Genomic DNA, 25,089 nt, shown 5'->3' with positions numbered 1-25,089 from the left:
GGAGCAGACAGTTGGTAGAGTCCCTAACCATGGTGAGGAGTCAGCTGTCGGTTCCTGTGCAGGTCTGTTCCCTGCTGCGGCTGTCATTTCTCAACTAACACAGGGTGGACACAGAGATGAACAACAGCCGCAGGTCCTCAGATTGTCCATTCAGTTCATCAGAGCCTTCTTCGGGGGCCCTCCATACTGAGGTTTTTCACTGCGCCCATATGGGGTCCAGCAATATGTTATTCATCTGCCCATCTTTCCTTGCCTGTTTCTCTCCATCAGGGCTAAGTGTTCCATGTGTTATGAATCACAGTTGACACCTATTCGCTAGGGATACAGTTTCTGTGTGGCTCCCAAATTATGATTTCATACGGGATCAAGAGTTGATATCTTTAGGGGATCATGGTGGTATAATGCTTATGATTGATACCAGAGTCTTCACCAAATGGCGTCTCAGAGAGACCTCTCTAGCCTACCATGTAAGAATTCCAGAAGGTGACCATTGGGGAATTAGCAACTGTCCCTCTTTAGATATCGACGCCTCCAGAGACTTGATTTTGGATTTTTCAACTTCTACATCTCTAATAAATTAATATTTTGTGTTTATATACCACATAGCCCATGTTGGTTTTGTTCCAGCCACCCAAGTTGACTGAGATGATAACTGTCCATCTTCAGTCCTAGAAAAGTCAACAGTCTGATGTCATCAGAATGTAGTGTGGTGAACTATATCCTATGCAGAACCACTGATGAACCATCTCTGGGTGTCTTTTATCTGTAAGTAGCATATGGAGCCTTCAGGGTCAATGGGAAGGCGTGGTCCTGGATTGATGAGCTGTTTGTGTACTTCATCTGTGCTTCTGGGGTTTGCTAGAGTGTCTTGGATAAACTTTTTAGCTTAAGATGCTCCAGTTATTGCCACTTCTTGATTACCAGATTCAATCAGCACAAATAATGTTACCAATACACAATAATCCTATTTTCTGAAGATTATGCATAATGGAACTCAAGGTGTGACATCTCTGTTAGGTAGAATTACACTTTGTACAGGAAGTTTCCTCATCAAATAGGCTCATGTGTTGAAGGTTTGGACCAATGAAATGCTGAGGGGTTCAGCTTTTTGATCTTAATGAAAACTTAGACCTAATCAGTGGGTTAAACCATTCATGAGTTCCTACTTTGATGGCACTATTGGAGTATGGGTGATAGAAACTAGGAATTGGGCCCTGTTGAAAGATGTAGGTCAAAGGGCTTGTCTTTGAAGCATATCTTTGAGCCAGATAGGAAATCTCCCAGGCATTGATGGTATTGCTTTCAGGTTTTCTTAAAAAAACAAACAAATAACCAAACTGAAGCTATCAATGCTGGGGTAGCCACAAAGGAATCAGTCAATAGACACACTTGCGTTTTATTTCGTTAAGTAGGTTTTCTCAGTCTTCCTGTCTGAATTGTACATAGTAGACTCACAGAGACAGTGAACACTCAGTGTCTTTGCTAGCAGAAGACACATAAAGATTCTTAGGCATAGATAGATGGCTGTAAGGATGTGCTTTGCCAGGCACACCAATAATTGTGCTTGATTGCCTAGGAAGAAGATCCCATCCAGGGAGGTAGGCAGCCTATAATCATGACAGTTATAGTTACTATGTCCCATAGTGATTCTCTCAAAGTTTCCCACGTTCTGAAAAATATCTGGCAAAATATCTGAAAGATATTCTTTAAAGGAGAATTTGATGTGAATAGTGACCGCAATGCATTTTGGATATTCCACTGTGACACTAATATCTGCAGTCCCCCAGGCATACGGCATAGCTCTTGCCTTTATGTTCTAGTATGTGGAGATATTTCAGATGCTATTCCTGAGATCTGCCCACCAGGATAATCTTCATTTCACAGGTCAGGGAGCCAGATAGGAAATCTCCCAGGCATTGATGGTATTGCTTTCAGGTTTTCTTAAAAAAAACAAATAACCAAACTGAAGCTATCAATGCTGGGGTCCATAGAAACTTTTGGACTCACTGTGGGTTGGAGTTGGACCAAAGCTATTTTTTCTCCAACATCCTCAATTCCTCATGCTGACCAATGAGAACACTGACATTTTTAGAACCCCAGGCACCTTGGTGGGAGGCCAGCCTTACCTGGAACCTGTGTCTTGTGATTGCCGTGATGCTGACACATTTTTCATTTCCTTTCATAAGACTGTTTCAACTTGATAAAAGGGAAGGTCAAAGGAAGCGAGATGGGGCAAGCCTGTGGTACCAGAGCCAATGCTCTGGTCAAGGGAAGCCTGAGTCCTCACCATTTCAGTACTGTCACGCATTCATAACCACAGGAACCATGACTTTATACTGCATGCAAGCCAGACATTTTTGATTATACAGACAACGGAAATATTTTACCAAGAGAATGACTTGACCAAGCCTGCTCAGTCAGTCAACAGGTTCTCCAGCAAGGATTGAAAAGAAAAAGACAGATAATGCTGCAGCATGACCCCAGTCAATTCTGAGACTGAAGGCAGGTTTAATTTTTTCAAATCCACTTTTATACCATTTTAATTACATGCGAGTATTAAGGGCAATAGCAGTACAATAAGGAACAAGCAAGACAGTCAACACAAAATAGTCAAAACAATAAGCCAAGTCCCTTGATTAATTACTCCACAGGGACAGTTGTTTCCAAGGGTGTGTCAGAATGACCAGTACCTGAGCCCATTTCCCTGTCCAAGCCCAGAATCTTGCCTGAAGCCTATTTCTCCCCCCACCTTTGAAATTGTAGCTTTTTTCTTCCTTTCCTTTTTTTATTATTTATTTTCTTTTCATGGCAATTGCAGCTTCCCTGCTCCCCCCTTTTCCTCAGAACTTGTGTAATTATGTTTTTTTCTGATAAAATTGAAGATTTACATGGAAAATATTTCTGATAAAAGTTAAGATTGACTATTTCATGGGAAAATATACAGATAAAATGGTAGGTATAAAAATATTTCTAAGATGATTGAAAGTAGATTCATAAACATTTTCTGATAAAACTGAAGATTTACATGGAAAATATTTCTGATAAAATTGAAGAAATATGTAGAAAACATGTTAAAATTGAAGATTATTATGGAAAACTGTACAGATGAAATGGTAGGCCTAAAATATTTCTAAGTTGATTGAAAGTGGAATTATAAACATTTTTTGATAAAACTGAAGATTTACATGGAAAGCATTTCTGATAAAATTGAAGAAATATATAGAAAAACATGTTAAGATTGACTATTTCATGGAAAAATATACAGATAAAATGGTAGACATAAACAACATTATTAAATTAATTGAAAGAGGAATTATAAACATTTTCTGATAAAACTGAAGATTTACATGGAAAATATTTCTGTTAGTCTATGTCTTTTTATTGGGGAATTTATTCCATTAATGTCAAGAGATATTACAGAATAGTGATTGTTGATTCCTCTTATTTTTTATGTTATTTTTATGTTTGTATGGTTACTTCTTTTGGGTTTGTTAGAAGAAGATTACGTTCTTGCTTTTTCTAGGGTCTAGTTTCCCTCCTTGTGTTGGCGTTTTCCATCTATTATCCTTTGTAGGCTGGATTTGTGAAAAGATATTGAGTAAGTTTGGTTTTATCATGGAATGTCTTGGTTTCTCCATCTATGGTAATTGAGAGTTTGGCTGGGTATAATAGTCTGGGATGGCATTTGTGCTCTCTTAGGGTCTGTATGAGATCTGCCCAGGATCTTCTAGGTTTCATTGTCTCAGGTGACAAGTCTGGTGTTATTCTGATAGGCTTGCCTTTGTAAGTTTCTAGATCCTTTTCTCTTACTGATGAAGCCTATTTCTTTTGTTCTACCCTAAGATTAAAATTCCTACCATAGCCTATTTCCCTATTATAGCCTAATATCAGATTCCTGATTGAACTTAACTTCCCTATCATGCCCTAATGTCAGATTCCTGCCTGAAGCACATTTCCTTGTCCTTGGCCAATGCCAGGCTCCTGCCAGGTGGCATGGCACCCCAGTAAGGCTCTCTACAATGACTGTCTCATTCCAGAGACAAGACTGCACTGTCAGGGCCTCTGGATCTGAGATTTCTGAGGGTTGTTCAGCCACAGGTCCCATTGCGGCAATAAATAATCCCATAGGTCTCTCTGACCATCTCCTGTAGAATCAGAGAAATCAGCCGGGCAGTGGTGGTGCACATCTTTAATTCCAGTACTTGGGAGGCAGAGGTAGGCAGATTTCTGAGTTTGAAGCCAACCTGATCTATGGAGTGAGTTCCAGGACACCCAGGACTATACAGAGAAACCCTGTCTGGAAAAAACAAAAACAAAAACAAACAAAGCAAAACAAAACAACAACAAGAAAAAGAATCAGAGAAATCCCTTTCCTCAAAATCATTGTAGAGGGGACTATACAGTCTGCCCAAAAGGTCCCAGATATTCTTTCCCCATCCCAAATCAATATTATGACTTTTTATATAAGAATTTACATGGTTTCTACTATGTTCGAATCACATTATAATTGTACAACAGTAATATTAACGTCTGGGCATGATTTCAAGTCACATAGCCATGTCGATAAGACAGTAAGATACTTGGCTGCACAGAGCAATTGTCGTATTCTTTAATTATACCTTGATGGGGGAGCTTTAAGTTCTGAGGTTGTTATTTCTTTTTGACTTTAGGATACTTGGGAGTAGCTGGCACATTCTATGGTTTTAGAAAATTGTGCTAAAACATGTTTGTCCCCAAGGTTTGTCTAATTTTTACGTGCACAATTCAATAGTGCTTGGTATATTCACATTGTGACAGATCAAATCTCAGAAGTCTTTCATCAATTAAAACCCCATAATCCACAGTTTTATGTTCTTACTGTCCCCATCATGGTGAAAGGCGGTCATTATTTCTTCTCACTAGTCCCAGTTGAATGCTGACTTTCTCAATATCTGCCCTATATTCTGGTGATGAGGTCATTCTTCCTCCCAGGTGTCTCAAGTCACATGGCCAATCCCAGGACCACATCCAAGGACACAATATGTTATCTAAGTTACATAGTGTAACAATGAGTCTCCCTCAAGAGAAGTCCAGCAAGCAGCCAGCCCACTCAGGCTAGTGGAAGAAATGGGGACATTAATTCCCTCCATAGAGTAGTAGGCACAGCCATCAAGACCACCCACCCTCACAGCGGCTATACAGAGCCCAGAGCCCACAGCTCTGGAGATGCGTCTGGGATCATCCCCAGCAGACTACTGTGAAGTATGGTTGTGGCTCCATAGCCATTGTACTGTGGGTCCTGTTGCCATCATGGAGGTGAAAGTTCATAACAGGTTGTCACTACCTCCTAACAAGGGCAGGGCCAAATCACCCTCCTTTCCTTTCTCTGACTTTCCCTCTCCTTCCTTCCATGCTTCTTTCTTTTTCCTTCCTTCCTCTTTCTTCCTTTCTTGTCCCCTTCCCTTCTTCCTCCCTCCCTTCTTCCTCCCTTCTTTCCCCAATCCTTCTTTCCTTCTTTCCTTCCTTCCCTCATTCTTTCCTTCCTTCCTTTCCTCCTCCCTCCTTTCTTTCTTCCTTTACTTCTTTCCTTCCTACCCTCATTCTTTCCTTCCTTCCTTCCTCCCTCCCTCCTTTCTTTCTTTCTTTTTTCCCCAATCCTCATTTCCCTTTTTCCTTCCTTCCTTCCCTCTCTTCCTTCTTTCTCTCCTTTCCCTCCCTCCCTTCTTCCTTCCTTCCTTCCTTTTCCCCCCTCCCTCCTTTCTTCCTTCCTTCTTTCCCCAATCCTCCTTTCTGTTTTTTCCTTCCCTCCTTCCTTCCTTTTTCCTTCCTTCCTTCTTCCTTCCTTCCTTCCTTCCTTCCTTCCTTCCTTCCTTCCTTCCCTCTCTGCTTTCTTTCTCTTCCTTCCTTCTCTCTCTCCTTTCCCTCCCTTCTTCCTTCCTTCTTTCCTCTTTCACTCCTTCCCTCTCTCATTCCTTTCCCTCTCTCCCTCTTCTTTAATTAAAATCTGCCTGATCAGTAAGCAGCTTATCTTTTTTTCTTAGTTCCTTTAAGGAACATGTAGCTTCCAACAGTGAGCAGGGCAGAGCCCGGGAGAGGTTCCGTGTCTGTTGGGAGTCAAGAATGAAGAGAGAGAAAATCTGTGGATAGGGACAGAAACGTTCAGGTCTGAAGAACTCTGACCTTCACATACTGACTTTCATGGTCACTTGCTAAAACATGGATTGACAAGAAAGTGTACAGCTGGGCAAAGGAGACTATTCAAGAGTCAGAGATGGGCCAGACAAGGAACTGGCCCATCTTTTTAAAGGCCGTCACTGATCATCCTTCTAAAGTGGTCTGAGCTCATCAGACCCTATCAAGTTCATTTTATTTTAGTATTTACTTATATGTATATGTGTATCGTGTGTGTGTGTGTGTGTGTGTGTGTGTGTGTGTATGTGTGTATGTGTGTGTGGTTTGTGCACATGCTTGCATGTGGCTAAGGAGACCAGAAGAGGGCATTGACTCCCTGGGGGCTGAAATTGCAGGCAGTTATGAACCACGTGTTATGGAGGGCTTCTGAGAACTGAGCCTGGGTCTTCAGGGAGCATGTTGGTGTTCTTAAGCTGAGCTCTTTTCAGCCCCTCCTGTCAAGATCTTTTTGCTTGGCTAATCCTTCTATTTTTCATTTAAATATATTCCAGAGTCTTAGAAGGTTGAATATATCCCAACCACCACTTTTAACTGGATGCCAGGGATCTCAAGTCTTCACTTTATTTATGCCTAGTATCTTTGGTTTTATAGTTCTGAGTTCTGAGTGTTCAAATGGAATCTCTCCATCTTCTTCAGCACATCTAGGGAAACCACGCATGTACACTCACAGTGCACAGTGGTACTCCTTGCAGGGCTCTAATGCCTCCCTGTTTGTTAGATGTCTGGGATGGTTAGAGGAGACACTAGGGATATGCATGGACCTCCTGAGCTTGCTCAGAGTGGACAGGAAGACCAAGGTCATAGAAATATAAATGGAATCGCTATGCTATGGAGGAAGCTTGTCCTTAAAAATCGAGTGCCTATGTTTTTAGTTATAAATTGTTATAGATATATCATATATTTGGGTGATAAATATGAGGAAGAGGGAGGGGGGAGACATGTACAGACACAATGTTTCAGTGAGATTAGCAAGTTTTCTAGCAAGTGATCTAGCAAGTTTTCTTTGGATTTTAGAGGCATGTAGTCACTTACACAGACCACACAGAGACAGATTCTATCATTGGGTTGTTATGTATGACTTTGTCAAAAACCCATATAACTTAAATTTTAATTTCAGAGCACTGAGTATTAATAAAATTTCATTTTTCATGTTAAATGGTATATTAGTTAGGATTTTACTGCTGTGAGCAGACACCATGACCAAGGCAAGTGTTATAAAGGGCAACATTTAATTGGGGCTGGCTTACAGGTTCAGAGGTTCAGTCCATTATCATCAAGGAGGGAACATGGCAGCATCCAGGCAGGCATGGTGCAGGAGGAGCTGAGAGTTCTACAGCTTCATCTGAAGGCTGTTAGTGGAAGACTGACTTCCAGGCAGCCAGGGTGAGGGTCTTAAGCCCACACACATAGTAACATACCTACTCCAACAAGGCCACACCTCCTAACAGTGCCACTCCCTGGGTGGAGCATATTCAAACATCACAAATGGAAAACAGAAACTTCTTCCTGGTGAATGGGAAACAATTTCCTTTTGCTTTCCCCACTGGTTTCATTGAGGTATAATCAATAACTCAAAATATTATTTGACTTATACAATAAAATAACTTGATATATGTCGTAAATTCCTTGCTAAAATCATGCTAATTAGCACATTCACCACCTAACATGATTAATGATCTGCGTGTACACATGTGTGCACTGGGATTCTTCATATCTGGTATCTTAGCCAGTGTCAGGCCCTTAGTAGAGTTTAACAATACTTCCTTGCTATACTGTGGACCCCAGAACTTGCTTGGAAGGCTGATTTTCAATGCAATTTTAGCAGGAGAATTTGCCCTGCCTTTCCTCCAGGGTGATGTCATTAGAATTCTATGATCAGAAGCATTTGATAAAGACCTTGTGCTAGGTCTTCTAATAAGCACCGCTGTGTGGCCAGGATAGTGCAGTGGATTTTATCTGCTCAAGAACCTCGCCTTTAAGGTTCTGTTTCTTGATTTCCATGCTGATTTCTCAAGCTTCTTTTTTTTTCTATTAAATTTTGTTTGACAATCCGGTCACCTATAACGCATGTTCCTAATTTTGAAATGTCCTAAATATTGCATGGCTCTGATACACTTGCTGGAGGGACCATTTCCAATCCCACCTGTACTAAGATAATTGAGAAGCAGCTCTGAATGCGGAGCAGCCCTTAACCTCTCCCAGGCTGATGTGGCGGGGCACTTATTCAGTAATCTCACGGCTGGAGGTGCAATTTACCCGTGCACAGAGGTTAATATTACAGGGCTCTTGGGCCAAGCAACTGACAGCTTTTCCTGCACTTGAATTTTGATTTTCCCTTCCCAAGGACCCTACGTTTTCATTAGGACTGATGCATATTTCACAGACATAAGTGAAGAGCCCCGGGCGGTAGCAAGGGAAGTGGTTCTTCTTTGATTTCATCTTGTCTTCTTAGTCATTTCAGAGAAAATGTTCCCTCACTATGCAGATGGTAGCTTGAAATCTAGCAACCGAGAACCCTCTTATATAAGGCAGAAGAACTGCCAAGATCTCAGAGAAGAGAAATCCTCAGGCAAGCCACTCTGCTGGCTGAGTTATGCATGAAGGCAATAAAACTCTAATTACATACTAAATGGGGAACAATTCAAATAAAATCATATACTGCCTTATACAAACCACCCTTCTCTTATTTAGTCTTATAGTCCCTTTTGACTCTATAATTCATCTAGCCTTGATCAGTGAACATTGTCTTACTGAACTCCCGACAAAATTTAGTAAATACCAGAATTCCCCAGAGGTCCCAGAGTCTTGGAAAGTTTGGTACTAATTGCAGAGGATGTTACTCCTCAGAGAGCCCATGCATCTGGCTGGGGAAACTGGGGCAGTTTCTCCTTGGATAGTGTATCACACAGTGATGCATATCTGCAGACCATGGCGTGTTAGTATTAGGGTGAATCACATTGCCCGTTTTCTGTCTGTCCATCACCAGCACAATCAAGTCAAGTTTCATTGTAAAATTTAGCATTTGGAGTCATGCAGAACGTTCTGAGTGAGTGTGTAAGGAGGGCTAATGAAGCCAATGTGTTCCCAGAACTGTTTTCTACACAGCCTGAAACCCATGCTCATTTGCAGGATCTGTTAAACATTTTTTTTTCCAAAAGAAGAAAAAGTACAGTTATTGGTACATTTCCCATGATGCAGCTAACAGACCAGTCACTTTAGGAATTAGGCGTTATCTTACAATTTCAAGTTCAGCATCATGCCTAAGCATCAACATGTGGCCTCGAAGCAGGATAGACCAGAGAGATGGCTGGCCTAGCTGGAGATAGAAAATGGCCTCCTGATGCCCATAGACCCTCTTCTGTGGATAGAAGATGACAATCGGTGTTCAGGGCCGTCCTGGGTTCACGTGTAAAATGACTACCCTGATGTTTGTTGAGGGTGCCTTGGGCAAGCTCCTTGATACAATGGATGGATGTTGCTGGACACTATACTACCCAGTGCCACACTGGACAACTCATTATGAATGCCAAACATCTGCTCACATTGAACTCAGATAATGAGTTCTTGTGTGTATGTGTGTGTGTGTGGGGGGGGGGGTGTCTGTGTGTGGGGGTGTCTGTGTGGGGGTGTATGTGTGTGTGAGAGAGAGAACCCAAGTGTGTGTGTATGTTTGTGTGTGTGAGTGTGTGTGCGTGTGCATGTGCGTGTGCATGTACGTGTGTGTGTGTGTGTGTGTGTGTGTGTGTGTGTGTGTGAGAGAGAGAGAGAGAGAGAAAGGGAGGGAGAGAGGGAGAGAGGGAGAGAGAGAGTATGGGTATGTGAGTGTGTGTGAATGAGTATGTATGAGTGTGTTTATGTGTGTACACACATGCATGAACATCTGCATGTAGAAATCAGTTAATATCCTTGGTGTCTTTTCTTGTCTCTTACCTTGAGTGAGACAAGGTCTTATTTACAACTATGTAGGGCAGCTGGGAGGTCCTGGAGCTCCTGAGAATTCTCTTGCCTCAGCCTCCCATGTTACCATTGTAAACCCTTTGGGTTCTGTAATCTATACTCAGATTCTTCTGCTTAGCACTTTACCCGTTGAGCCATTTCTCCAGCCCCAAACAGCAAGATCTTAAGAGCAAAACACATCTATCTAATGGAACAGTGACTAAAGCTCTCTAAAGGGTTTTGTGTAAGTCTGTCCAGGTTCAGAAAGCCATGGACAATCCAAATTTACATTTATTAAGAGAGATGGTAAGAGCATGCCTTCTTGGCTTGTGCTGGACGCATTCATATATGTGATTTATTATCCTCCTGGCAAAAGTAGAGTTTAATACAAAGAATGTGTCTTGGGACCATGGCATTGAGAAGGTATACAAAATGAGTTTTTGATTCCCTTAATCTATCAAAAATATAAATAGAAAATGTAATTTCTTCTGGGCATGAGTCATATTTGTCTCTTGGCATATCTGGTATTTTTTTTTTTTTTTGCTGTGTATTGTAAATCTGAAATTGTTGAATGTCTGAATAGGTTACCACCCAATAAAATGTTCTGGGCTTGACTTTTTTTCTTTAAGCAAGAAAATTATTTATGGTTTAGTTTCAGTCCTTCGAGAATTATTTCAGTCTGTGATGGAGCAGCCTCAGCAAAGCCTTTAATGCAGAGACCATGTGGATGTACCCTGAAAAGTATGGTTGGGGATCCTTGCTGAATCAGGTAATTACTGCACTTGCTCACCTCTGGTGGATGTGAGTGTAAGAAGTCTCTTATGAGCAGCTTAGCTAGGGACTCTCTAGCACTGTAGAGTCTCTCCCACAATCCACCACTGTATACTTTCACGTTAGAAGAAGACTCAAGGGGGTCTTCATGTGTTCTCCTGGAGAATTCATTTGGGATGATACATTCCCTCCCTTTCAGCATTAGGGATCTTCTGGAAGCTTCCAGTTGCTTAAAATCCTCTGATCTCTCCACCCAAAAATGCCATGGCCTCCTTTGTTTCTGTTGTAGACAGAAAAATGTTACTTATTTTCCTTCTCAAAAGCCTTGTGGTGGGAGGTGACTAGCATCTCTACTAGTAAGGGTAAATCTGCATTTTCCTGCATAAGAATGGTCCCTTTAAAATGTGGGGTTCATGATGACTCACCTATTAAGGTTTTGTCTATTCCTGTCTCTTGTAATGCTAAATGTGTGACTCCCAAGACCTGGAATCTGCAAATAGCCCCTGGGCCCCCAAGTTGATTCTGATTGGTGAATAAAGATGCCAACAGCCAATAGCTGGGTAGAAGAGACATGGGTGGGGTTTAGATTCCACCTGCTTATAGAACAAGGACCATGAGGGGAGGAGAGAGAGCTGCCATGGAAGATGAAGAAAGAGAAGGAGGAAGAGGAGGAGGAAAAGGAGGGAGGAAGGGGAGGAGGAGGAGAAGAGGAAGAGGAGAAGAGGAGGAGGAGAAAGAGGAAGAGAAGGAGGAGGAAGAGGAGGAGGAAAAGGAAGGAGGAGGAGGACAACAACGAGGAGGAGAAGAGAAGGAGGAAGAAGAAGAGGAGGAGGAAGAGGAAGAGAAGAAGAAGGAAGAGAAAGAGAAGGAGGAGGAAGAGGTGGAGGAAGAGGAAGAGGAGGAGTGGAGGAGGAGGAAGAGGAGGAGGAAGAAGAGGAGAAAGATATGAATATGGGATAGCTAAGCCATAAAAAAGGTGGTCATGTGGATGTGGGCGGGTCATTCAGAGCTAAGGGCAGCCCAGATGGCACAGTAAGTAATAATTTGAGTTCTCAATAGGAAAGTACATTCTAATAGCATAGAGGATTGCCAGCTATTGTGCTGCCTATTTCAAATATAACAGCTGTGTGTTGTGTGCATCTTTCATCTGGGGACATATCTGGTCTAAGGCAAGGAAGAATCTCTGGGTTGGGATTCTTTATATATATAAACTACACTTACCCTCCTTCAGCATCTATTGGGAGTTAGTGATTGTTTGAGGAGGGAAGGTATCCACTCTTATGCTGCTGTATCGATTACTTTCTGTTACTGTGGTTAAATTACTACGACTAAAGGAAACCTAAGAAAGAGAGTTTATTTTGTTTTAGGACTTAAGCACTCATCATGGAAGCAGGGAATAGCAGCAAACTATGGGCATGGCAGGAAGAGCTGGAAGCTGAGAGCTTACGTCTTTGACAAGAAGCACCGAGGAGGAGAGAGAAAGAACCCACAGTGCCATAATTCCTCCAGTCAGACTAGATTACATAAACCTCCGGAAACAGCACCACCCACTGGGGACCAACATATTCAAGTAGCTACACCTATGGGGGACATTTTTTGTCCCAACTACCACAGTTGACCAGACTCTAGTAAAGAGCACACACATGCTCAGACAGGCAACCCTAATTAAAGTTTGTACGTAAAAATAAGGAAAAAATTAAAGCCATGAACCTTTTTGTCAAGCATCCCTTGCAGGTCCTTGGTTATGGCTGAGTGATTTATCAAAGAGCTACTGTACAAGCACAGTGCATGCTAAGTCCTGACTGTGACCTCAGGTTTGACCTTGCCAAGGAACCATTAGGCAGGCAACAGTGATAGACTCATTCCTCACATAGGTTGGGGGGAATCTTTGTCTAGCCATTTTTTTTTCTTTTAGCTCTACAAAGACACATGACACATTTATTAAATACCCTCTAGACATCAATTCAGCAATGACCATAAATTTAAAATACAATAAACCCTCTTTATTATAATATTTTTCCCCTATCGTACTGAGAAAGGAAACTGCTACAGGGGTACCATTTAACAGCAGAAACCATATGTGTTAGACAGAGTCATTAGAATTTGTATGTTGGGAAATATAAATGTGTTCCACTGAATGCTTAATCAAAATTAGTTAGAAAGAAATTCCTCACAGCCACTCATTGGCTCTCTAGTTTGTAGACACAATATTGGATTCCTGAGCTGACACCTACTTCTCTAAATGGCAGGTCCCTCGATCCTGATATCATGTGCTCTCTATAGGAAATATGAGGCTCAAATCTATAGCTCCATACAGTTTCATGGTTGGTGGAGTCACCTATAGGACCATAAAAGAGGAACAAACACGGCTCCAAATCTTCTGGATTGTTTGGCTTTGCGTTTTGTTATTTCAGTACTAACAGCATCAATGCCTGTACTTGAGCTTGTACTGACTGAAGGAATCCAGCTGCTGAAGAGGAAGAAAAAGTGTAACATGAAGGCCTTGTTCCCAAACCTCTAACCACAGACTGACTTTATGGTGAGCTAGGCCTGAGGTTTAGCAGCCAACAGAAAACGAGGAGGAAGAAGTAGGAGGGAGAGTGTGGGGATGCTGCACACCCTTTGAGTGTGTGTCTGGTTTTCCTAAAGTATCAAAGGTAAGATTATAGGTGTCGCATTTTATATGCATAAGTATAGTTCACAGGTATAGTATTGTATATGAATAGGTATAAATTATAGAGACAGATGCCAGAAATATGGGTGCTGATGTGGGAGAGATAATGTTTGTGATGGTTGCTAGTCGTGTATGTTTTCTACTTCTTCCGTTCATTAGCATCCCAGCTTCATATCTAAGGACCATGATTTCTTGAAGGATGATTCTAGAAACTCAAAATGTTAGGACCAGAATTGTCTCAAATTCTGGAATTTGGGGATTTTTTGAATATTTATATAATGAAATATATCTGCCTATTGACATACCTCATAGATGAGACTTGACTCTGATCATGAAGTTTATATTTCATGTTTTAGCATGTTCTATCCACATAATCTGAAGGTAACTTTACAAATTATTTTTCTGAGAAATTTTGTATATGAAACAGTTTTGACCTGTAAAAATTTTCTATGCATGTCATCTTAATAATCAGAAATTTCTCATTTTGAAGTGTTTTTGTATTTCATAGTGTCAAATTGGGATAGTCAGCCTATATTTTATTTCTATTTTTATGTGAGTGTGTTCTCTAGAGGATTCAATCCAAAAGACCTGGAGAGTTCCATCCATCCATTCATTCATTTATCCATTCATCCATCCACCCACCTACCTATCTTCTTTTGAGACAGGGTCTTATCCTGTTGTCCAAGGTAGCTGGAAATTCATTACATGGTTGAGATACTTGAACTGATCTTTCTGCCTCAGCCTCCCAAATGCTCGGATCAGAAACTTAACTTCACATATCCAGCTTTTTTTTTTTTTAGATTTGCTTTATATTTTAAGACTTTATATTTCTAAATACTTTTAAAGGAGGATCCAGGATTGATATTAGATTTATTGTAAATACAACATCCTTGTCATGTAGAGTCATATCTAGGTTTGTATAGGGAGCTAGTTTCAGGACATTTCTGCTCCAAGATTCCAGTCTCTCACATGACGGGGACTGTTGGATTCCATAGCTGCCTGCAGCTATTATGACTGGGTTGCTGGAACAGAAGCTGAGGGATGGATAGGGAAGGGGCGAAAAGAAGAAGGGCTAAGACAATATTCACTGATCAAAGCCGGAAACTTTAATGGCGCCAGACCTTTTAACAGTTTGGGCAAACCCTTCCCCCCAGACTCCTGGCTGAGTTCCAGTGGAAGTTGTCTAGCTTCTCTTGGAGGTCCTCGTGTTGACTGCTCTGGCAGCTGGGTGGGTCACCTGCTTAATTCAGGAATTCCTAGACCTGGAGGAACAAGGAACTTAACCTTTACTTCAAGCACTCCCCTCTAGGTGGAGCAGGAACCTGGCTATCTGGGAGAAGTTAACCTTGACCACCTTGACCTTAGTCAAGTACATGCTTAGCACTCCACCCAAGGATAAAAATTCCTGCTTTAACCTACTTCCCTATTATGTCCTAAAGGCAGATTCCTGCCTGAAGCCATGGATTGTCCTTGACCAATGTCAAACTCAAACTATGTGCGTGACTGCCCCAATATGGCTCTGTACAGGGGACCAAACATTTGCAAACAAGCCAAGCACATCCTCAGTGACTTTAAAACATCTCTTGGTTGCTTGGAGTAATCACACTATGGGAATATTGAATGCACGGCTGTTTCCTGTAAAGTTTATGGAATAGCAAACAAAATAAGGGTCCATAAGTGGGCTCACCCTGAATGTTTTCTATTCAAGCTTAATTGATTCTATGGTTCTAAAGAATCACTCTAATTGAATAAGATGCAACACTACTCTATGATACATATTTACCGTATCGTAGCAGAGGTAGACATGGAAAAGATTCAAGAAAGCACTGTGGAAAATACCATGACCTAGGAGAAAACTGAAAGAAGGGGTCTTAGGGTGGGGCTGTGGTCACCACTCCTCTGCTCCTCCCATAGATGCATTTGTTTCTGTCATTTGCAGGAGAGCAAAACAGTGAGTGGATTCCATTCAAAAGGAAGGTGTAGACTTTTGATTTTTCATAGTTGGAGAGAGCTAATACCACTCAGAGAGAGTGGGTAGTGGCTGGGCAGCTGATGAGAAGACACCTCTATACTCTTGCTATGGCCAGCAGGGATGTGGGAGATCCCACTTTCAGGGAAATGTGTCTTTTGCTGGTATATGGTTGTATCCAAAGGCAGGCATGGCAGTAGTGAGCATCAAGGATGGGTCACTTAGCTCTCCTGAAGTGTGTGCCTTAGAAGTCACATGGCACAGTTGCAAGGTATATGCACAGGGATGTTACCCTCAATAGCAGCTTGGTCTGGGGTGGTACAAAATGACGTTAGCACACTGTCCCAGTTACCCTACACCATTTATTGCATGACTCGTTTTCATTGCCAGTAAGTGGTGACATTTCTCAGGGAATGACTCCAGAGTCACAATCATGCAGGCTCCTCCTGAAGGCTTCATGCTGAAAACAGGGCTCTGTGGGAAACTGATGTTCCTGGAGACGTTCAGTTTGTGGTGGAGTGGAAACAGTTCCCTTCCAAGTGAGACACAGCCAGAACTGGAGATGGTTTGCCACCCTTGACTTCAATTCCACTTTCTAAAGGAAGCTGACCAGTTGAGGGAAGAACCAGGATAGAGTTCACACTGTCCAGATGTCGTAATGTGTGTGAGCTTGTTGTACCTGTAAGCTAGGTATGTCTGTGAGCCTCAGAATATGTGTACCTATGTGTCTATACATATGTGTCCATCCATTTGTACATCTGTGAACAAGTATGCAAACATATGTGCTCATGTGTGCTCATGTGAGCATATGTCTGTTAGTGTAAATATAGGTAGGTCTGTTGGTGTGCATTACATCTATGTGTGAATGTGTGTTTTTGTGCCATGTGTATGTGTCTTATGCGTACTTACACATGTGTGTGCACAAGGTATGAAAGTTTGTGGCATGAAAGGAGGCATGTGGAAATGTGTGTGTGTGTGTGTGTGTGTGTGTGTGTGTGTGCCTGTGAGGGAGTGTATGAAGGCTTGTATGTGAGAGCATGAGTTTCTCTGGGAATGTGTGCACATTTGCTTATGTGAAGGCACGAGTGTATATGCAGTGTGTGTGTGTGTGTGTGTGTATGTGTGTGTGTGTGTGAGTGTGTGTGTGTGTGTGTGTGTGACTAGTGCTATGGAAAATCACTTGAGGTGGTCTTTGGTGTGCTAAAGTCACACTGAAGTCAAGTGTGCCCTTGGCTCCCAAGGAGGTTGTTCATCCTCTGAAAGCCAGGTCCTTGTGAGACAGCCCTTCTGTTCTTTGAGCTTTTTATTTGTCTCTCTAGGAATGGAAAAGGAAGAGATGGGGTCACTGTGACAGAGGGCTCCACAGACCTCTTCAGCAATTAAGCTTTCCAGAACAGCGATACAAATCATTTAATACTTCTTGACTGATGGCCTAACGTCACAATGGCACTTACTAATAATTGTTTCGTGCTTTGGAGCTGGGAAGCTGCCTAAAAGCAAGGGCTCTTTATTCTACATCATCTTTCATCTGTTTCTTCTTCCCTTGGCACCTGGTACAAAAGCCGCTTTCAAATGGATGCTTCAGATGACCTTCGCCCATGTTTATTGTCCCCTGTCTGTCAATCAGTCTGCTGGGAACAGAGGTCCCAACCATGAAAAGATGAGAGTCCTTTGGGATGAGCTGTAGCAAAATCTACAACTGTTAACTGCTGCTTCTGAATTGCATGAGGTCCCTTAGGGAACCCAAGGGAGCCTTTCTGGAGTTAACATTGAAGGAATGATGGGGACTTTTGAGGAAGGAACAAAAGAAATTTAAATTTAAGATGAGACAGATCTTAAAGTAGTGGCAAGAAGGAATTTTTTAAAAAAGAATTTGGTATATGGTACCAAAATCTGACTGTCTGTCATCTATTATCTCACTATATATCATCTGTCTGTCTGTCTGTCTGTCTGTGTCTATCATCTATCTTACATTTGTCTGTCTATCATCTATCTATCTATCAACTATCTGGCTCTCATCTGTTATCTTCAAATCTGGTCAATTTTAATCTGAAAATAGTGTTGTGAAAGAACAAAATACCAGAGTTATAATTTTAACTTCTTCTACAGATAGGAAAGATGCATCTCTGATATTCACTCAGAAGGAGGAGATACTGAATCATCAGGTCTGTGCACTGGCAAATATATCCCATTGTGGGTTCAAAGAATGAGGCGGGGTAAATGGGTTGCCTAAAGGCGAATCTCACTAAACCTGCAGGAATGCGTGGATCTGAACAGCATGGCACACGTCTGAAAAGGAGAAGAAAACAGTTCACATTGTTTGGCAAAAGCCAAGCAATGACTTTGTGAGAAAAAGGGGTAGCGGAGAGGGAGGGGGAGAAGTGGAAGAGGGAGACCTAAGGAGGTCTCAGTGAGCTCAGTGGTGCAGAGAGAGCAAGGAACATGGCGGCAGAGGACACTGGGCCTCTGTGGACACCAGAGGAGTGAGCAGAGTATTTACAGAGGTCAGGAAGCAATGGACATAGAAGAAATGAAAGCAAGATGGGCTCACCAGGCTGGCAGACCTCGGAAGGAAGGGCATGCAGGTGCGACAAGGCTACACATCACCAACCTTCACTTTAACTCTCCAGTCACCTGAGGCCTTAGGTAAGGAAGTTGGAACAGCTGAGAGACAGCGACTTGTTTACAGTCATATTGTAAATCTCTTTATGATCAGACTTTGGGACCTCTCATGAGGATCTGGTACAGTGAACCTCACAGTATATTTTTAGTACTGTGCCATTAACTAAAAAGAGTCTCTTCATATTTTAAGGCAATGATTTCTTGTTGAGTGTGTGTAGAATGTATTTACCAGACATGAATTGCATGGTGTGTGCCCTCAGCCATGGGTTACACAGAGTGTCTTTATTTCCTAAACAAGCACAAATCCTTAAAGGATGTTGTTGGGTTCATAAAGAGAGAGAGAGGTTTAGAGAATGGTATATGGCCGTGTGGGAAGGGGGTGCCTAGGTGGGCCCATGTCCAGGCACCCTTTCCCCCTGAGGGGGCAGACACACACAGACATGGTATAGAATAGAGTTTATTCAGGGCAGAGGATGGGGGTTAAAGAGGTAGTGGAGGCAGAGAAAGGCAGAGAGAGAGAGAGAGAGAGAGAGAGAGAGAGAGAGAGAGAGAGTAGAGAAATGAAAGCCAGCCATGACCATGTGGAGAGAGGGGGGAGGGGAGGGGAGCCCAAGCGGGGCAGAGAAGTGAGAGCACCAAGAGGCAAGAGTGATGAGAGAGAGAGGAGGGGCAAGCAGCCCCTTTTATAGTGGGCCAGGTCTATGGGGCGGGGCAGACCTGGCTGTTGCCAAGTAATTGTGAGGTGGAGCTTAGACAGAATACTAACAGATGTACTTTACAAAGTATAACAATATTGCATTAAATCTCATTGAAAATTTTCAAATTAGTGAAAATTTTAGCCCATAAATAGAAAATAAAGGGAGATAACAAAATATGAACAATTGTTTTTAATTCCATAAAATATTATGATTTTAACTTATTCAAATTATAACTTATGAAATATTGGTATGTGAGCAAACATAGAGTTTTAAGCAAATAATTGTAAGTGTGCTGACTATTCCTTAGAAGGTACATAATGTTCACTACTAAGCAATGCTCTCTTTAGGACATATATTGAGAATGTTGCATGACTTTTCCTGGGAAGAGAAAAGCATCCTAGTGTCTCCAAGAAGAAAACAGCAAGAACAAAGAAAAGACTGCCCCAGTCCCCTCTGGTTTAACAGTGAGCTTTCTGGAGTCACAGGGGCTAGGGTGACTCACAGGGAGCTGTACCACCACAATGTCCCTCTCAAGCAACTGTTGATAGAGTGGCAGTTGGAACTTCAAGGAGAAAGAGCCTGGGAGGAGGGGGGGCTTGATGAGTATCTCTGAAGTCTTTAAAGACAGTGTCCTTCTTCCTTCACCCACAGGGAATGTTAACTAGTTTGATCTTGTAAGATTTATTATTATTATTGTCTTAATCTCCTCATTCCCTGCGCCTTGAAAATCTATAACTGGGTTTCATGTAGGTCAGCATGGCTATTCTTCAAGACAGTGGTGATCCTATCTAACTTGGAGGACACAGAAATAAAATGGTGCTACATTGTGACAATTTAAGATATTTTATACTGTTTCAACTGTGGCAATCGTTGTTCAAAAAGTGAGTTAAATCTAGACATGGGATTTCACCAGGAAGTTTCTTCTCTCTTCGATAAAGTTGTTATTAAGCCAATGGGTTGGGTGATTTATGGCATAGTAGAACCAGGAAAGTCAGTTGCAACCCAGGAGTAAGTCCTGCAGATAGGGTCTCTTGACGCAGTGAGGATTAGCCAGCCTTGGCCAGGACAGTTTTCAGATTAGGATTGATTGCATTGTTGAGTGCAGCAGGGTATTGTTTTCTATGACCAATTCATTACACCATGTGCCTCCTTTTTGCCTGTAACATTTCTGAAGATTTATTTTATTTTTAAATCTCCCCATACTATGTGCCTTGAAAGATCTATAACTGGGTTTCTTTGTCTCAATCTTCATCACACATGCAGGTGACATTCCAAAACACAGGTAAGGAGTCCCATTCAGCAAGGAAGGCAGTCCTGAATGAGATTAATATCGAGTTGTCCTGCTATTTCAGAAGAAATTACTACTGATATCAGACCTCTGAGGAAATGACTGAAGTATTCAGAGAGAGAAAGGGAGAGATCTTGTTTTTCTTGTTTTTATTTTGTGAGGCTTCAAACTGAACCTGCCTTTACCATCATCAACTAACCAGAGATTTAACTCCTTGGAGCTAAGGCCCTTCTCTCAAGATGTATCTTAGTTTGTGACCAAATTATATATGAACCTGGTTTTCATCTTAGCTTTACAATATCCAGATGTTATTTATTATATCTTGTGAAGATAATACACTACGGGCTTAGTCAATAGTACTGCTTGTGGTAGAGAAGCTAAAGGTTGCCTCCCTCTAGACATTGTAGTTGTCTTGGTGTTAAAATCTTGAGGACTTAAGACTAAGAAGGGGGCTGAGGTAAAAGATGGTTACAACCCAGGACAAGAGAATGTGAGTTTCTCAAGACTGTCACCAAGAAGTGTTTCTGTTGCTGAATCTACCACAGTCTACATGATAGGATCGGTGTTCACCAATCCTTGAGGCTTCTTCTGTTCTGCAAATGGTTCTAAAATGGTAACCATACCTAATGAAAAGGTAAGTGCTCCCCCCACCCCCCCCAGGCCCCGTGCTAAGTGCTGTCCTGAGCATTCACAATCCGCAAAATTTAGAAGAGTGAATTTCTGCCTATGACTACCAGGTAACCGTGTTTCCTCAAGGAAACATGAGGTGATAACGGAAGTGTCAAGTCAGTTTATAGTAAGGAAGACTAGAATGGGCAAAGCTAAATAAATGTCATAGAACATGCAAAAATGGCTATAAAAGAACAAAGGAGTGGAGTGTTTTTTTTTTAAAAATTTAGACCATTTTTATTTTAGAACAATTTCAAATATATAAATGAAGATATAGAAATTTCCCATAAACCTATACTATTTCCCTTCACAACAATACCTTGGATAATATGACACTTGTTTCAGTGGGGTGCTTTGAATTAGAATGCCCCCCTACCAGGCTCATATATTTGAATTCTTGTTCCCTAATTGGTGGGATTGTTTGGGAAACATTAGGAGGTGTGGCCTTGTTGGAGGAGGTATATCAATGAGGGGTGGGATTTAGGGTTTTAAAAGCACACACCATTCCATTAGCTTTCTCTGTGTGCCTTGTGCTTGTGGGTTAGAATGTGAGCTCTCTGCTATTGCTTCAGCCCCTTGCCTACCTCTACCTGCCTGCTGCCGTGCTCCCCGCCATGATGGCCATCGACTCTAACTCTCTGAAACCATAATCCCCAAATAAACCCTTCCTTCTATATGGTGCCTTGGTCATAGTCTCATCACAGCGGCAGGAAAGCAACTAAGACAGTCAGTTAGTGAATTGCAATAACTAAGACAATCACAATAGACCCAGGGTTATTACCTAAAACCCATAATTTCCAGCATTTCTTAGCTGCTCCAAGAGTCTTCTTCCTGGGGTACCACCAAGACACATTCCATTCAGTCATCAAGTCTTCCCAGGATCCTCTGGGCTGGGATCATCCCTCAATATTTTACTCTTATTTTTTTGTTTTGATTTTGGTAATATTTTTTGAAGAGTGCTAGGTTGGCGTTTGGTGGACTGCTTCTTGCCTTGGACTTGCCTGGTTTTTGGTATCATTAGAATAAGGTTTGTTGTTTAGAGGAGAGCCACGGGTGTGTAGCAACAATGTTAATCATCATAAGATGCACCCCACAGACATGACTACAGTTGGTGCTGTCCTTGGCCTCAAGGCTGAGGCTTCTCCATAGCGAAGTTTTTCTTTTGTTACATGTTGTAGACTTTGGAAGAAGCTAGGTGTATTGGTCCAGTCCTCTAAAAGGAAACCCTACCTGATATTTCCAATTTATATTTGTAGTCTGACCTAACCCATGCAAATCACAACTGCTAGGTCATGCACGGTGGTAAGTAGTTTATCATTAGTGTAACTGTGTGAGGTACTGGTTCCTTTCTTCATTGATACTAATTAACCTCATTTGCTCTTTCTCAAATGAGAGCCCAGTTTCTTCAAGAAGTAGGAAAAGCCAAAGGAATTATGTCCTTGAACTGCTAAATTCTTTTTATAGGCAGTTATTTTTGCTCAAAGTACTTTGTAGATGTAGAAATTGTGTCATTGTCTGTAATGAGTTTGTTCATTTTTCTGTTTTTTGTTAATATAGAACAATTCTCACAATGCTTAAAATAATTCAGTTTTTGTGCATTCAGTGTAAAGTTGACATTTGTTGATAATTGACACGAAGAAGTTATTTAGAGCAGAAAGCTGTGAGCCAGCTCTTTCCCAGGACTGAGAATCTCCTGCCCCCCCTACAGAGGCAAATTCACTGACCTTGGCCTGCACAGTGTTTTAAGCACACAGGGTATCCCTTTACTATGAGGAGGACATACATGTACCTTGAGGAATGACTCCATTGTCAGAGGAAGGCCAGTGGTTCTACATACTTATGCGATTGGTTCTTGTTGTTGTTGTTTTTGGTTTTGGTTTTTTGAGGCAGGGTTTCTCTGTATAGCCCTGGTTATCCTGGAACTCACCTTGCAGACCAGGCTGGTCTTGAACTCAGAAGTCCTGCTGCCTCTGACTCCCAAATGCTGGGATCAAAGGCATGCGCCATCACTGCCTGGCTGTGGTTAAACATCTTATTTACTTTAATCTTTGTGTTGTCATTCACCTGAGAAGTGTCTATTATTTGAAAAAAAATATGCACAGAATAATTAAAACTGTAAAATGTTGTGGTATTTATCATGTAGAATTTTAAACACCGTTCTACATATTCATCTCATCACTACATAAAATTTGGTGTGTGGCTCACATATACGAGGAGTGGTCTCCCTGATGAACGCATGCAGATCTGTGATAACATCTGCCAGGGGTGTTGTTATGGTTAGTTTTTGTCACCTTGACTCAGGTTACAGTTATCCAGGAAAAGTGAACCTCAGTTGAGGAAATACCTCCAGAATGGTCTGTGGACAAGTCTGTGAGGGCATTCTCTTGATTGACAATTGATGTGGGAGTGGCTGACAATTGATGTGGGAGTGGCTGACAATTGATGTGGGAGGGGCTAACAATTGGTGTGGGAGGGGCCGGCTCACTCCCTGCAGGGGGGTGGTGTTTGCCACTTCAGGTAGGTGGTTCTAGAGTATACAAGAAAGCAAGCTGAGCTAGCCCGTAATTGGCGCTCTTCCATGGCTTCTGTCAGCTCTGGCCTCCAGGTTTCTGCCTTGCTTGAGTTCCTGCCCAGCCCCATAAATGGTGAATCGTGAGTTGGACATGTGAACCAAAGGAGCCCTTTCCTCCCCAAGTTGCTTTTGGTCCTGGTGTTTTATCAAAGCAGTAAATACCTAACCACCACGGGGTGCTGTGGTAAGTGGCTACAGCTGTTGACTTTGGACAAACTGGAATCACCTGGGAAAACCCTCTTCATCCTGTAGTCCTGTGGGTGTGTCTGTAGGGAGTTGTTTTGTTTGCCTTAATTGATGGGGAGTGGGGGTGGGGTGTGGGGAGGAAGATGGACCCTAAATTCGGGTGGTGCCCTCTCATGGCCACTCCGGTAAGAGAACACAGCAGAAGCTTTGCTATCTGTGGCAAGTCCACCTGTCTTCTTGTTGCAGCTGTTGGTTGTTTTTTCTGTCTTTCTGGTGCTGGAACCAGCTGCTTGGGACGTTTGGACCAGTACCAGTGAGTCGGTCTTCAGGAATGTTCCATGCTTTTCCGGTTAGAAAGGACCACTGTGGAACCAAGCCTTATGGATTGAGCAACCAGTGAGTTCTGGGCTTCTCTGGGTATGAGGCAACCATTTTGGATTCCACCAACTATATTGAGTAAGTCAATCTAACAAATTCTCCTTTAAGAATTTAAGTATTTACTGCCTTCCCACCCCCCTTTCCTCTAGAGAACCCTGACTAACACAGGTGTTCATTATATTATAAAATTGTGTGGAATTGTGTGAAACCTCTAAGATATCCTATTGTCTCCCTTTCTCCTGTCTGGCCTTCTTCTTCTTTGTTATCTTGCCTTCAGGGTAGTACACTTTCACCTGGAAGGTCCCAGAGCAGTGTACTTAAGACATGCTTGTACAGACTCAGGGATGGGTGTAACATTAGCTGTTGGCATTCTGATGTTAATTCTGCTTCCTCAACAGGGGTTGTCCCCTAGGAGCAGTCCATCTAGTACTCAGGTGATCTCACCTGAACCTTCTCCTCTTACGTGGGCAATAAAGGCTAGAGCCTGTGATTGGGTAGTGGAGGGGAACAGTAGGACTGGAGATTTGAGAATGGGCTTGGGGAAGAGGCAGAGGAATGAGAGGGGAAGGAGAGAGGGCAGAGAAAGGAGGAGAAGGAAGTGGCCGTGGCCATGGAAGAGGAAGAATGGGGAGAAGGGAGAGAGAGAGCTGCCTATGGGGTAGGGAGAAAGAAAACTTGACCCCGAGGGCTGGCCAATTGGAGCTAAGAGCAGCTCAGATGAAACATTATAAGTAATCACTTGGGTTAATGATAGGAAGGCGGATAGGAAAGAAGCAGGCATGGAGGGCAGGCAGCTGCCCAGCTATTGTGGTGCCTAAGACGTATTTAAAAACATAAGGGTTATGTGTGCCTTTCATCCCGGAACAAAGATTGTCAAAGGCAGGTAGAAACCCTGCGCAGGGATTTTTAAATATTTACTATAGCTCGGAGTCCAACTTTGTTCCTCAATCCCTGGTGATAAGCACTTAAGAGGTTAGACCTTAACCTCTGCCTACCTCCACATTCCTCATGTGCAGACTTGCCTTCGGTTCTGTGCAGATGAACTCAGAACTATTGATTTTATCTATCATCTGTCTGTCTGTCTGTCTATCATCTATCTACCTATGTATGTATCTATGTATCTAAGTATGTATGTATCTATCATCTATTTATGTA

Source organism: Apodemus sylvaticus, chromosome 23 (assembly GCF_947179515.1).
Source record: "Apodemus sylvaticus chromosome 23, mApoSyl1.1, whole genome shotgun sequence".
NCBI classification, from domain to species: Eukaryota; Metazoa; Chordata; class Mammalia; order Rodentia; family Muridae; genus Apodemus; species Apodemus sylvaticus.
The sequence above is the reverse complement of the archived record's forward strand: the minus strand, read 5'-3'. Positions refer to the sequence as shown.